Source organism: Alligator sinensis, unplaced genomic scaffold, assembly GCF_000455745.1.
Source record: "Alligator sinensis unplaced genomic scaffold, ASM45574v1 scaffold169_1, whole genome shotgun sequence".
In the NCBI taxonomy this organism is placed as follows: Eukaryota; Metazoa; Chordata; order Crocodylia; family Alligatoridae; genus Alligator; species Alligator sinensis.
The window spans coordinates 1,512,058-1,518,272 of NW_005841924.1; the positions used below are offsets into that span (position 1 = coordinate 1,512,058).

Genomic DNA, 6,215 nt, shown 5'->3' on the forward strand with positions numbered 1-6,215 from the left:
ACAGCTCCAAGTGTGGCATAATAGAGTGTAAAATACACCAAGGAGTCTAGATGAGTGAATCTTAAGTGGCGAAAGGAAATAGGCTCAGACAGTCTTTGATTAATTAGGAATTAGAGCAAAATGCTACAGAAAAATGAGCAAGAACTTGCTGACACCAATTTATCTTAGAAATACCTTTAGGTAATGTGAGAGGCTTCCCCACCTCCATAAATTTTCACACACAGCCTGATCGTGCAAGATGCTGAATGACTCAACTTCAAATATACTCAAAGGGAGGCGGCCATCCTTTACCTGGATAGGGGTTCTTGTGAGCAGGACAGGGGTCTTGTAGGTCTTGGTAGAAAATATTCAGGCTAACTAGGAAAAGATTGAAAAGAAGCAGCTGTACAGGGTTTCTGTGAATTGTTGTAACCAGTTAGATTTGTGCTCCCATTAACAACCACCCTACCAGTTTCAAACCTGAAAGATGTGCGATGCAAAAGATAGCATGAATAATTCAATGATCACTGGGTCCTGAACCTATATTTCCTTTCATAAGGAGAGAAGTAATGCACCTCAGGCACAAAGTTTTAGTCTATCAGGGCTTAATCTCTCTCTCTGTTTCAGAGCTTTGTCACTAAGTGCTGTGTAGGTGTGAAAAGCCTTATTACCATGTAATTTTGGGGGGATCAGACTTCCAAGTACCTGCTTTGCCTCATATTCATATATACAAAAAAGATCAAAACTCATTTTATTTCCTAACAATAGCCAATTTTGCTCTAATTATTCTAAAATAGTGAATTTTAAGGAATAGCGCCCAAGTGACTTCACATATTGCTCCTATCCACACATGAATAAAATATCTTATTTATTGCCTTTTCCATAATGAACTTTGAGATAAACAACTGAAAAAGTAATTTGTTTTTTGACAATGCTGAACCTTTGAATAGAGAAAATCACAGAGTCGAACACAGAGTGCAGTCCTGTGTGGTAAGTGGTCTCCATAGCAACCAATAGATTTTATGCTAAGTCTGGCCTTTAAAAACATTTCACGTTTACCACTGAGAAAAAGATGGCCTTGATTTAAAAATGATACAACAAGTATCTTGAATGAGCATGCTTTATGCTCTCTGTTGCAAATAAAATTAACAGACATCTCTTCACCACTAAATCCCCCCAGTAGCGTGTCATCATTGACGTACACGTAGGCCTGCTTTAAGCTAAGAAAAGGGTTGGGGTTTTTTTGGCATATCACTACATGGCATGAAGCACTTTTCTCTCCCCATTTTCCCCTCCTTGTTTTTCCTCTATCCTGAACAAAAATAGAATGTCAAGCTCTTATCTTAGTCGGTGATCATGGTGACAGTAAAAATATTATTGCATGCTTATCTATTGCAGCTCCAATCATACAAGCTTATAACAACTTGCTGTAATGAAAGTAGTAACTACAGCTCCAATGTGTGCTGCAGACTAAACATCTTAGTCACTTGAATGTGAAAAAAAAGTAAAGCATAGTCCAGAAAAAGGCATATATTTTTAATAAATACGAGGTCCAATCATAAGAAATGGTGTAATTATTGATAAAACACATAAGAGCTAAGTAAGAGAAACATCACCATTAGCACTTAATGGCCATTTCAGTACTGGCATACAGGTTTGAGTAGCGGTGTGTAAAAAGCAGTCAAACAGAGCAAAACCTGAACTAAGCACTGTAGTTGAAGTTACTGTTATCAGCCCGTACAGGTCATTTGCTCCAAACTTTATTTCAAAAGTAGGCTTGGATGCTTAAGGTTTTTTTTTTCCTGGCACAGGAGTGGGATGTCTGCATTTCCACCTTTAGTCTATTAGGAAAGCAATACTCAGAGTACAGGGTGAGTAGGAGGGGAAGAGACAGAGACCATCTGTTGCTATTCCTGTAAAGGTATTTTCAACCTACATTCAGTCAGTCATTTTAACAGAACTTTGCACATATAACCTTTCACATCAAATCTCTGCCCCTTCCCCCATTTCACTTCTTCCTTTAACCAGGGGGGAGGCTTCATTCTTGGCTCCTAAACGCTGCCTCCCAGGCTCACTTTCCCTTATTGCTAGCCTGAAGGAAAGTCTTTTGTGGAGGATCCCCTCCAAACTCATGAAACAATGACTGCCAGTTCTATTATGAGGTTATATTTTGGTTTCCCTTCCCTCCACCCCATTTCCAAAGGGGTCCAGTAGCAGCCACTGGCTCCATGGTTGGTACCGTAGTCAATGTTGAAATCTACAAAAAACATGTAGGTAAAGGGAACAGGCAGCAAAAGTTTCTCCATACAAACCCTGGCCCAGGGGGTTGGCTGGAAGGTTAATCACCGGTAGAAATGAAGGAAGTTCTTACTAATCATAAGAACAACTTCCCGAGTCAGATACAGTGCATTTTCCAGGGGGTGGTATTTTGGCAAAACCACAGGCACCATTCCGCAAAGTCTAAATGCAAGGAGGCCCTTAAAAGAGATCATCTTCCCACTTTACAGATGGGGAACTGAGTATCCGAGGCAACTGTATTGCATCAGAACCAGGATTAGCACTAAATGGCTGACGGCTACTAGACCACTTTCTTTGTTCTATCATCCCACTTCTACGTTTTTACACCAAGCCCTTCCATAGAAGGGCTCATGAAGAAGGGAAAGGAAAGACCTAGGGAAACTGTGTCAAGCCATTGTAAGGAAAGGGAAATTCCAAGTGTCTTGAATAATCCTACAGATCTCACAGCATCCATAGCATGGGACCCCAAACACTGCTATACAGAACATCTTTCCTCCCAACAGCATTATGGGTCCCTCAAAAGCTGTTCTGTTAGAGCCTGTCTGATGGAAATTGCCCATGTGCCCTCTACTCAAGGGTTTTGAATATAGAAACTTGAACACCAGAGACAGCATTATTTGCCAACAGGAATTCACCTAATGATTGAATATGATACAAGGACACAAACAGCTTATAAATGCATGATATAGAGCTACTTTTCTTTGAAATGATACCTAATAGCATGGCTTCCCCCTATTCCAATTTTTTTTCAAGATCAGGGAACCCTCCCTTTATGCAAGAGGGGACTTCTCTGAACTTAGGAGCTCCCACGTTCCTTTTTTACTGACACATGGAGGATTGTGTTTCATCAGGATTTGCAAGCAAACTCTCTTTTCCAAGTAAGTTTTGAGGTTTAAAAAGGCTCTGCTTTGGGAATTTGACTGAAATATTAACTCAGTGTTTTGACCACAAAACACACAATAGTCACATGTCCTCCTTATATAGGAGCACATACTTTTTGATATGAAGGATGGAGTTTTAAATGGGGAAGGAAGTGAAATGATTAAACAGGAACAGGAGCTTCCCAGGATAGACAAGTTAGCTTATGAGTTCTTTACTCATAACTGTCAGGAGGGCAAGAATGTTTTAGTGTGGTTAATTTGGCTAACCACTTCCAGGTGTCACCAGCCTCCACTGTTAAGTAGCATGTCAGAAAAAAAATCACGTTTAGGTCATCAACTTTTTTTCCCCTTTAAACATATCTAATTTTAAAAACACCACCTACCAAGTATGACGTGGAAGCATAAAAAAATCTGACACACTACTTAATCATATGCCATTCTCGTAGACTCTTGTCCACAATGGACATTTACTTAGAACTGTGTGCAGCTTAATACTATAATTTTATGCCAACATAAGTGACCTATTATTTTAAATCAATGCCTCTTCCAAACAAAGAGACACGGTTAGTTGTGCCTCGCAGGCTGAAAAAAAAATTGTTTGTTTCACACAATGAAACATAAATCCTTCACTCCTAGATCCCGTTAGCTTTTACTTATAAACTGTCTTAATGTAAAAGTGTCAAGGAACCTCTGAAAATAATGTGTAGTGACAGGTTTAGGATTAAAATCTTCTCAGGTAGTTAGGGTGGTGAGCTAGGTAGTAAATTGCATTTAAAGAGTAAAGCATATACTGTAAGCCCTCACGTGTCTGCTACAAACTGACACCAACAAGGCAGCTGGGACAAGTGTATGCTAGTAATTCATCTTAATTATTTGTCAGCAAAGCTGTCTTAATAGGATGTGTCTTTCATTTTGATTAAAATGACCCTCTGAAATGTGGTCTTCATAGAAAGCTGTCAGCCAGAGGTAAAAGATGAACCTTCTGGCACTTCTAATTTTGTGTTGGGAAACTGAAAATGGTGCTTCTACATACTCTTAACCATGCATTTTATAGGGTCTATTTCCATTTAACTTTCAAGGCACTAGAAGTTTCTTCTTAGTTCTTCAGTGATCAACAATGGAAAGTACGAAGCTTCTTTGTATTTTCCTTCCCCCTCTCCTCCATTTCATGCTCTGCCCGCCCCTTACCCCACAGCAGTGATTCATACTATATTGAATGTTGGAGATTTCAAGCTAAAGTACTTAAATGATTTTTTTTTTAAATATGTAACTATAGATATGACAGACACTTTTACACTGCTTCTTGATGCCATCTGGTAAATTTAATTTTTAAGGTCTGAACAGATAGGAGTAAATCATGTTCTCCTAGTTGTAAAAACATGATACCCTTTTATAATATCAATTTTTGATAATACTGCAACATCAGATCATATTAGGATTCCTTTTTTTAATAATATATCTCCCAGCCCTTATAATTTTACTGGCTTATTACATAAACAAAACTGACATTTACTGATAGGATGTAAAACTGTGGATGTGATGTGGAAGTTGCTACACAGTCCTCCAGATTGTATTTATATTCCAATGGGAGAATCTCAATTAAAATATAACTTTAAGATCCCAGGAAGTTATGAAGTGCAATTTCAGTACAACTGTGCTTAACATTATTGGTATGGAAACACTGACAGTATCTGGAATGAATTATCTTGAGAATCAGACGTACTGAAGATACAAGGAGGGAAGATCTCTGGACCAGAAGACTGGCTGATCAAGAGAACATTGCTTACAAACAGTTATCCTAGGAATGGGTTCATAGTTGAATGGCAGCCCTAGACTTTTGGGAATTTTCTACATTTTCTAAACTAGGGACACAGTAACAGAGGAAGAAACAGTACACAAAGCTAAGAGTCATTATATGAACACCATCACCATCAACTAACAATCATTCTAATCCAAAACAATGGGACGGTTCAGGATATGGCCTGCCAGTTATAATACACCGTTCGTGCTTAGCATGGACACCCACATGTTCTCCCTTTGCCAATAGCTATCCAAGCCTTAAAAAAAAAAAGAATTATGCCAGGGATACATTGCCCACAGACATTTTTTTCCAGCCTTAGATAGCACATTGAAGGTAAAAATTAGCCAAACCTTTCAAAAGAAGGGTGTAGATATCTATCCATTTCTGGGATTTGGAGAGATAAATGGAAGAGCAGGTTAAAAGAGTCAAGCTTGCAGTTCAGTGTAGCTAGAACTAGAATTACTAGCCAAATGCCAGGCAACACTAGCTCCTTGGGGAACCCACATTTTTGTGAGGTAAAAGTTGCATTTTTCATTTATGAACAGGACATTTCCTTATACCATTATTTCTTTAAATGCATATCTGAATTAATTAGCCATAAAAGCTCAAGGTCAGTTAAAGCTCCCCACCTCCCAAATAGAATGATATTCAATAGTCCTCAGAATCTGAGGCCTCGATATTACACTTCAGTGACATCTTACAATTCTCAAAAAAGCCAATAACCAACCTACCCTAGTCATAGTTCACTTTCCCTTTCAGCATCCACTCTCTGCCACCATGTGACACAGGCCTAATTGATGTACTGAAATATCATAGATATAGGCTCATCACAAAATACTATAAGCTTCCCCGAGTAAGGGAGGCCACTAGGGACACATTGGCTCATTCCAGGGGACAAATAAAGAGAAAACAAGAGAAAGGGAGTGAGGTCATAGGTTAATAACAAGGGATCCGGAAGGGAACGCTGAGCAGAGCACGACAGACAGCACCCACTGTCCCCTGAATGAGTTGAGGAAGCCTGTGGACACCGACCAGTGAAACTCTGCCCAGATACGTGAGCAAAGGAGTAACAGGAAAATAGCCCCACACTCACCTCGGTTCCTTCTGGTCAGAGTCTCCTTCCTGGTTTTGTAGATGGCCAGTTTGGCCAAAGCTATAAGGAAGATGACCGGGAGCCCCTGGGGCTTGGTGGGGCTACAGGTGGGGAGTGCATAATAAAAAAAAAGTCTGGGGAGAAGTGCAGCCAGAATCTCAGC

The 6,215-nt window shown here is 39.6% G+C and overlaps 1 long non-coding RNA gene across 1 annotated transcript in view; it reads right to left on the reverse strand.

Moving 5' to 3' along the window:
• Positions 1–291: 291 nt before the first annotated feature.
• Positions 292–6,215, reverse strand: part of LOC102372954 — a 33,488-nt gene continuing 27,564 nt past the window's right edge. Inside the window, exon 4 of the long non-coding RNA XR_323286.1 lies at positions 292–357. This is a non-coding gene — a long non-coding RNA (uncharacterized LOC102372954). The remainder of the gene's footprint in view (positions 358–6,215) is intronic.